This window comes from Prionailurus viverrinus, chromosome A2, assembly GCF_022837055.1.
Source record: "Prionailurus viverrinus isolate Anna chromosome A2, UM_Priviv_1.0, whole genome shotgun sequence".
In the NCBI taxonomy this organism is placed as follows: domain Eukaryota; kingdom Metazoa; phylum Chordata; class Mammalia; order Carnivora; family Felidae; genus Prionailurus; species Prionailurus viverrinus.
This window is the reverse complement of record NC_062562.1, coordinates 109,252,403-109,261,570: the sequence shown is the minus strand read 5'-3', so window position 1 is coordinate 109,261,570 and position 9,168 is coordinate 109,252,403.

Sequence of the window (9,168 nt, the reverse complement as noted above, 5' to 3'; positions counted from 1 at the left end):
GTACCTTTTATCCCCATGAATTATTCATTCCATAATTGGGATCCCATATTTCCCACTCGTCTTCACCCATTTTTCCCATTCTCCTACCACCCCACCCCTCCTCAGCAACCATTAGTTCTCTGTATTTAAGAGTCTGTGTTTTTGTTAGTTGGTTGTTTTTTGTTTTGTTTTTAAGATTACACATATAAGTAAAATCATATGGCATTTGTCTCTCCCTGTCTGATTTATTTCACTTAGCATAATACCTGCTATGTCCATCCATATTGTCACATATAGCAAGATCTCATTCTTTTTATGACTAATAGTACTGTGTGTGTGTGTGTGTGTGTGTGTGTGTGACTTTTAACAATTAACTGTACTAATATTTTTACAAACATTGTTTAGATTTAATTTTAATTGTTTTTTGGGGCTTACATGTGATTTCTTATTATACAGTTTTCTACTTCTTGAGTTTTCCCTTTGATTCACCTCTAGATCAACTAATAATCCTTTAAGCACCTCTTTCAAGAATGCTGTTGTGTTTTCCGAATTTTGCAAAAGTGAAACTGTTTGGTGGTTGTACCCAATGATTTAGCTCAGTGTAGGATTTGAGGCTACTAATTTTTACCTGGAAAATTCTGTTGATGTTCTTTAGTTTTATGATGGTATTCAAATATTATAGATGTCCCTTTATTTCATAAGCTTTGAGGTAAAAATAAAACTTTATTTTCTATATCTCTTTTTGAATTCTGACTCTCAATTCCCATTCCTTAGAACAAGTGGAAAGTTTAGTTCTTCTTGAAATACCCATTTTATACTTGTTCCATATACTTACACATTGTGTGTAGCAGGGAGGGAGGCTTAGGGAATTACGCATGTCTTGGTTTGCCAAGAACTGAGAGTTTTCCTAGACAGAACTTTATGTGCTAAAACTGCAGAAGTCCTAGGTAACCTGGGACATGTTGGTCATTCTAGACATAGACCATGGTCTTTGATTCCTGTGGTTTACTTTTCTGATGACTATTGTAGAAAGTTGATAGGCTCTTCAAGTTCACTTGTTCTCTTTTGCTTACCATAAATGCTTGGCAGACTGTTCTGCAAACCTTCCAGGTGTGTGTGCTTAAATGAATAACACAGCTCTTCATTCATTCATTCATCCATATTATTTTTTTAAGATTTGGTCAGCTCCACAGAGGAACTGCTCAAGAACAAATTGTGGTTCCCTCTATCTCTTATTCATACTCTTGGGGCATATCTTCCCAGTGTAGGGATAATCCTTTTCCCTTTGTGGTTAGAAATTTATGTCCATGAAACTCAGGAAACTTTGGTTTTATCAAGAAATCCTCTAGGTTCTCCTAAGAGCTTAAAAATTGGGGGAAAATGCCCACAAAGACTTCTGGTTCCTTCCTCTTTTCCACCTTTCTCATGTCTTTCCTGTAAGGACTCCATGTAGAGCTGTTTACCTGTTTGACAGGGAAAGAAGAAAAGAAATTAGAATCTTGAAATGGCATCCAGCCCTGTAGCTTTGAAAACACCAGTTCTCTACCAAATTTTATCCTCCATGAGAAGCCTGTTCTATTTATCTTCAAAACATTGGGATTTTTTTCTTTAGATTTTAAAAATATTTTTAATCAGCATATTAGAAGCCCTTTTGAGTTGCAATTTTAGATTTCTTGTCAACCCAGCAAAAAAATTACCAATTAATCAGCTGACCAAGCTATGATTTAGCATATGTTCCAAAGCACAAGGAGCCCATGTAAGTGTCATCCCTGATCTTTACGATCCTTTGGTCATAATAGATTATTTTTTTGGAACTTATTGGAACACCATGTGATTGATTTTGGTATTTTCAAACACTGTATAAAATGAATAGATAAATAGCATGGAATTTATTTTTCTGTAATCACTGGCCGGATACCCTTCTCTGCCTTATGGTATGCCCTTACTGTACACAGAACTTCAGACTATTCTGTATCTCTAGAAAAAGTCAAGCAGCTTGACTGTTTCTCAGGAATAGTTAAACTGAAGTTAATGATAGAGACTTTTCTTTCTTTCTTTTTTTCAAATTTTCTTTAACAATAGAAAATCAGCCCCCTGTAAGTAGTCCTAGGAAGTTTCCCTCAACTGCTCTTCCTCACAAATCTGCCTATATGCCTGTTCTAATGCCCACCAGGGGAAACAGTTCTGTTAAGAAAGAATAACAAATGTTCCTTGGCAGAGTTGAAGATGCTGGTCACATAATGTTGCCTTTCCTCCTTTATACTTCATCTGGGAGGATTGATGGGTACTGTTTAGGTGAGGAATAAATGCTAAAAGTTTGCGTAGAAGACCTATCTATCTAAGTTGCTTCTGAGGGTAATTGAATAACCCACAGTCTTCACCATTCTCACAGAATTTATTGATCTCTACCCCAAAGCACCAGGAATATTGTGACCAATAAGAGTGTTAATGTTTTGGTGATAGATTTTGACTGCATCTGTCAGCCCATCTAGTTTCCTGAGTGACAATATCTAATATAACCATGCCAATATTGTGACTTTAGCTCTATTATTTTCAGTTTTGCAACTACATTCAATGTACATTTGTATCTAAGTTTATATTCATCAATACCTGCTAAGTGGGTTTTTTTGTTGTTGTTGTTTCTCATCATCCCTGTGGTTTCATGTTGAGTATTAAAGTATTTTGCTAATCACAATGTGAGATATGTATCTAGGAATTAATTTGTATGCCTTCCCTTTTGCAAATGATGTGTTATTTGCCTTTCTTTCACTTTTTTTTTTTTGGCTTTGACTGGTTCCATTAGATTTTATTTACATTTATCTTAACAGACTTCTGCAGTTAATCAAATAAATTCACCAATAAACCCTGGATGACTGTTAAAACGATTAAATAAGCTTTTTCAGCCACGTTGCAGCTCTCCAGTCATTATACTCTTTGCCTGAATGTATTTATAAATAAATGCCTGCATCACAGCTAGCCAATTGTCAGTGGGTATTCAGGGAAAAAATGATTAAAGGGGAACTGTTTCATGTCATGTGTTTTTACTGGAAATTGTTTAGTATGGCTTCTGTTTGGTAGCTCCTTTTTGAATCCAGAATTATAGTATTAAGACTAAAGGAATCATTAAAAATTCACATAGATACAACTCATATCACTAACCTTCTACAGTATATAATTCTTCATTTTTCTCTTTGTTTATAACGGATTGATAATAGGGACATTATCACCCTTTTTACTTTTGGGAAAATAGATCCAATGGGGCTACTTAAATTGTCTAAAGTACTTTAAGAGTAAATTATTCTGACTCAAGTTTCAGTGTTCTTTCACTTTACTATAAGCTCCCAAACTATTTTGATGATAATACATTCAGGTGTTCAAAGTCCTCTTAAGCCTCCCATTTACACTTTCCATATTGGTGGGGGAAAGAGGAACATTTGTGATAAAAACAAAATTTCAGTGTCTAAACAAAATTTTTTCAGGGTAGTTTAAAAACAGAATTTATTAAAAAGCAAGAAAAGCAACTGTAAAATATATCCAACCCAAGACTAACACAGATAAGATACTCTGCTTTCTTAAAAACTGCAAAATTTCCAATGATGTATGTGAGTACTGCTCAATAGCAGCTCAATGGTACTGCTAAATATTGTCTGGGATCCAGACTTCAGAGCAGAAAAAAAAACACTGTAAGTACCCGGGATGCATCAATTTTTGTTTATAAATATTACATTTAGTTAAGCACAATAACTTACTTAAAAAGTGATCCTCAGTTATACATAGATATATACTTGTTTGGAATTGACTACCACTGAGTCATAATAACAGAAGAAGAAACTTGCATTTTGGACCATTTCCATCCATCGAGGTTAGTTCTTTCTGCCCAACAGGAAGTCACAGCTGATACCATGAAAGATCACTACAAGATGGTTTTCACACAATTTTAAAACTATGAATTTCCTTTGAAGGAAGGTATCTAACCAAACTTATGCCACTTGGCCTAATGCCAATTTATATATTGGGATTTAATGAAGGATTTAAAAAAATAAAATGATTTAAAAAGAGCATTGAATCTAGTACCTCTAATATATTTTAACATCATGAAACATGTAGAAAATCATTATCTTTAATCAGCACACATTATCTGGAAGTGATGTTGGGGTCTTCGTGAAGCTTGATGACAAACACTATGATATTTTCTGTATTTTATTGAATAGTAATAAAAACATGGAGGCGCAATGTCTTTTAGACATGTTTTCATGTTTTCAAAAGTTGTAATGAGTAACTTAAACTTAACAAGTGAATGTAACTTTTTGTATCAGTTTTAATGCTTGAAATGGCCACAGGCAATAATTTCAACTGATCGGCTTTTTAAGTGTCTGTGAAACTGATTTAAACTGACAAATGCAGTCATAACCCATGAATACGCCATGGCACGTTGGTTGTACCATGGTACACTACTTCATGTTTCCTGGCTTCTGATTGGTATACTTTTAGAGTATTGTCTACCCTGTAATACTTTGCCCTTGAATAAAGATAATAGGCAGAGCAGACCATAGAGAGTCTTAAAGGGAACTTACAGGTCTGTTACAACCCTCAGTGCAGTTTTTCGGTCCTGTGTATGTTTGGGGGTTTTTTTTCTTTTGTTTTTTTCCCCATTTGCACCATATTTTTCCTTGGTTCTGGCATTTCAAAAGTATTTACAAACATTTGTTGAACATTTAGTTTGTGTTACAAATTCATCTCAGTGTTTCCTGTATAAAGTAATTATCATAAACCTATGTAAGATACATGGTATTATTATTCCATTGACACTGAAAGGAAACTAACGAACAGTGGGTCCAAGATTGCAAACTCAGGCACAGTGGCTCAGCATGTACTCTCAACCACAATCTCTCAGACTGCTGCTCTCCTGCTTGAAGCTTTCCAAGGGACGAGAAACTAGTTCACTTGGAGTGCTACCCCTTCTTTTTTTTTTACCCACTTCTTATGTTTAAACCTACTTTTCCTCATGTTGAGCTGCTACCTGATTCCTAATAATCACCAAAATGTGGTTCTCCCTATTACACAATGCAAAATGATTCCTCACTAAGATTGCTGAATTTAGTGCTGCCCTTGGGATATTTGGAGATAACTCTTCAAATGCCAGTTTTCTCTTATCCAGCGTTAGTATGCCCCCTTGTTATTTCTCTTGGAATGTCATTGAGGCCCTTCACCTCTCCAGCAGTTCTCCAGGCAGAAATAGTCCTCTTAAGGTATGATACCAAGACTTTAGGCTAGAGTTTCTGGGATGCTTTTACTATTGTATAACAAAGACATACATGAGTTCTACTATTCATAAACCTAAACTTCCACTGGTGAAAAATCAGATTAGTGTTTTGGCAGCCTTGTTACAGGGTGACACAAATTTTATATGGATAGGAAGGAAGGACCACAATACTTACTTAGGGTCTTGTGATGTGCAGGGGTTTTATGTTATCACTCCCCATTAAGGGAGTCAGTAATGGAATGTCAGGATTGCGGAGTTACTCCTTGTGAGTTCTGTCCTTTAGCCCTGCTCCCTTACAAATGAACCTACCCTTTCAAGCATTCCCTTGCAAACAGCAGTGACATATGGCATCAACTGTGCAAGTGAGAGAAATAGTGTGGTCACAGTGGGAGGCGATCAGCCAAAACAAATTGGAGGAGAGATGAGAGATTGTGAGACTGAAGGCTCTTGTTTGAACTTGGAGTTGAATGAGACCTGCCTGGGACAAAACTAGCACATGAGACAAATTAAGGAAATAAAATATTTGGAAATGTACTCTTGGAATAATAGGAGACTTCGAGGTCTGGATTTTACCCAGGGCCTGGAATTGGTGGTTCTTTGGTCTGAATGAAACATTCAGTCATTAAAAACTGAACAAATATAGTTAAGTCATGTTTAGAAGGAGAGTTTGACTCACTCTTCAACTCCTAATTCTCTGAAAACAGTATACAATTTTCTAACAATGTGATTTTAATGGTATTGAAGTGAGATTTTATTTTCCAAGTTTTAAGCCATTCTTGACAATTAAACTGAGGGTAGCCATAAACAATCTATGAAGAAAATGCCCATGTTGGGTCAGAAAATCTTAAATTGTGCCCTTGCCCTGACATTAGATATTTTATCTCTCTGTTTTAATTTCTTACTGTGTAAATTGGAATTAATCTACTTATTTCACAGAATTAAATGTGATGTTCAACAGGAAAATCTTTTGTGAAGCACAACCTACTATTTAAATGTCATTTATTATCATCAATATTTATAACACTATCCATATTTCTTAAATATTCTTTCTGATGTATGAAGTTCTTCAATTTTGTAAAGCAGTCGTTAAATTGGGAATCTCTTAAAAACACTCATTATTCTTATGCTAAAGATTGGTGGCCAACCACCAAGTCCTTGCTTCTCTTCTTCCACAGCAATAGAATCCGTAGTTGGTAAAGCTCCCAGACTTCCTTAGGGTTAGATGTGGCCAGATGTCTTAGTTTATGTGAGTGAAAGTGACATGTGCCACCTCAGGACAATTTCTCAATACTAGGCAGTGCTTCCTGAGTTTTTCTTTTTTACTGCTAACAAGTTCTAACCTGGACATACTGACATATCACACATGAAATAGACACCTTAGAGGATGGTGGGAAAAATATACATATGAAACCTGGCTTTCTGGGTCACCCTTTGGACCATACCTGCCTGATACCCTGGAAGTCCCACCTTTAACTATTTTGGTTAGAGAAATAAACTATAGTTTTTAAGCTACTGAATTTTTGATGTCTGTTTGATACAAGAGTTTACTGCCAGTGAAAGAACTATTAAAAATTATATCCATGGTGTTTTCAGATATTTTCATGTTTTCTCTATGATCCCAAGGCTGCCAAATGCTAGGGAGGAAATGAGGAAATATTCTAAATAATAAAGACTCTCAAATGGACAGCATGGAATGAATAGCATTGATAACCTACCACTGAATAAATGATAAGAAGTTTTATTTTTTTAATACTGAGATAATTTTATACTTGTAAAATAATTGCAGACGCAGTGCATAGGGTTCCATTTACTTTCACCCAGCTTCCTCTTATATTAACATTTTATGTGACTACAAAACATTTATCAAAAACTAAGACATGAACGTTGGTACAATATTATTAACCAAAGTGCAAGTCTGATTCACATTTTACCAGTTCTTTCATCACTGTTCTTTCTCTGTTCCACATCTAATCCAGAATTCCATGTTGCACTGACATGCCAATGTAGTCTCCTCTCATCTCTGAGTCCTCTGTCTTTTCTTGTCTTTTATGACCTTGACACATTTGAGGTGTGCTGTTCAACTATTTTGTACAAGGTCCTTCAACTTGGGTTTGTCCACTGTTTTCTCATAATTAGATTGAAGTCATAAATTAATGAAAAGAATATCACAGAAGTGATGTGTCCTTCTCAGTACATAGTATCAGGGGGTCCATGGAGTCAATATATATGACTGATAATGTTAACCATAATTCCTTGACTGTGGTAGTGTCTGCTAAAGTTTTTCATTCTAAATTTACTTTTTTTCCCCTATTGTAATTACTAAATTCTGTGCAGGCATAATATCCAAATATCCTCTTTCAGCTAAAACTTTCACCCACCCATTTTAGTATCCATCTGTGGATTTTGTCTGTGGCAAGTTTTACTATAGCATTCTAATGGTAGTTTTCTATTTTCTCTTAGTACTTTCAAATTTGTTCATTAACATTCTCTATGTATTTTAGGCAGATATCTAGGAGTGGGATTGCTTGGCTATAGAGGTATATGCTGAATTTCAAAGAAACTGTCAAACTCTTTTCCTGTTTGGAAATAGCTGAGGCATTTTGTGATCCTGACAGCAGTGTCTGAGAGTTTAACAGCATGCTGACCAATTTTTGGTATTGCTAATTGTTTTAATGTTAGACATTCTCATAGATGTGTAATGGTGTTTTTCTGTGGCTTTAATTTGTGTGTCCCTGATGACTAATGATCTTGAACATTTTTTTCCTTTTATTAGAGAGAGAGGTGGGGGTGCTGGGGTGCGGCAGAGAGAGGGAGAGCGCTCTGTAAGGGGCTGGAACTTGTGAATCCTGGGATCATGACCTGAGCTGAAATTAAGAGTCTGAGGCTTAACTGACTGAGCCATCCAGGTGCTCTGAACATCTTTTCATATGTTTATTCCTACTCTAGCTTCAAAATCTGTTCCTTAAAAATAAGTTAGTAAAGGGGCGCCTGGGTGGCTCAGTCAGCTAAGCAACTGACTCTTGATTTTAGCTCAGGTTCATGAGTTTGAGCCCTGCTTTGGGCTCTGAGCTGATATGGTGGAGCTTGCTTGGAACTCTCTCTCTCCTCTTTTTCTGTCTCTCCCCCCACTCACACACTTTATCTCTCTCTTAAAATAAATAAATTTTTAAAAATTAAACTTAAAAAAATGAGTTAGAGACTGAAAAAAAAAATCATACCCTGCAGAAACTGAACTAATGGAGAATTCACAAAGACATTGTTAAACTAAACTTGAAATAAGTGTTACTTACTCAAGAGAAAGAAATGTCAAAATCAGAACTAAGGAAGATGGTAGGACTCTTCAGTTTTTACATTCCTCAGTGACCTGAGAGAGTTCCTAACAAATCCCATCTAGGCTTCCTTACTATTAGTACAAGAACAATGTATGAATATAAGTATATAAGTAAACTTAGTGTGTGTTGTGGACACAATGGTCATATAATGATAGAATATGGAATCTGAAAGAGATCTAGATACTTGGACCATCTTTTTCTATTTAACCAGATGCTAGTGATAATCTGGACCATAATAAAACGTCTCTTGCCTAGTTCTTAGTGTTGTGTGTTTTTTGTTTCCCTCCTAATTTTTACATAGCTTTTATCTCCATATTTGGTGTTTACCCCATACCTATCTAGGCAAGTCTTTTTTTTTTTAATGTTTATTTAGTTTTGAGAGACAGAAACAGAGAGCGAGGGGCAGAAAGAATGGGAGACAGAGAATCCCAAGCAGGTTCCACACCGCCAGCTCTGAGCCGGATGTGAGGTTCAAACTAAAGAACTGTGAGATCATGACCTGAGCCAAAACCAAGAGTCAAGATGCTAAGCCAACTGGCTATCCCTTTCTAGGCAATTCTTAAGCCTTATCACCTGGAAGAGTAACTGATCCTG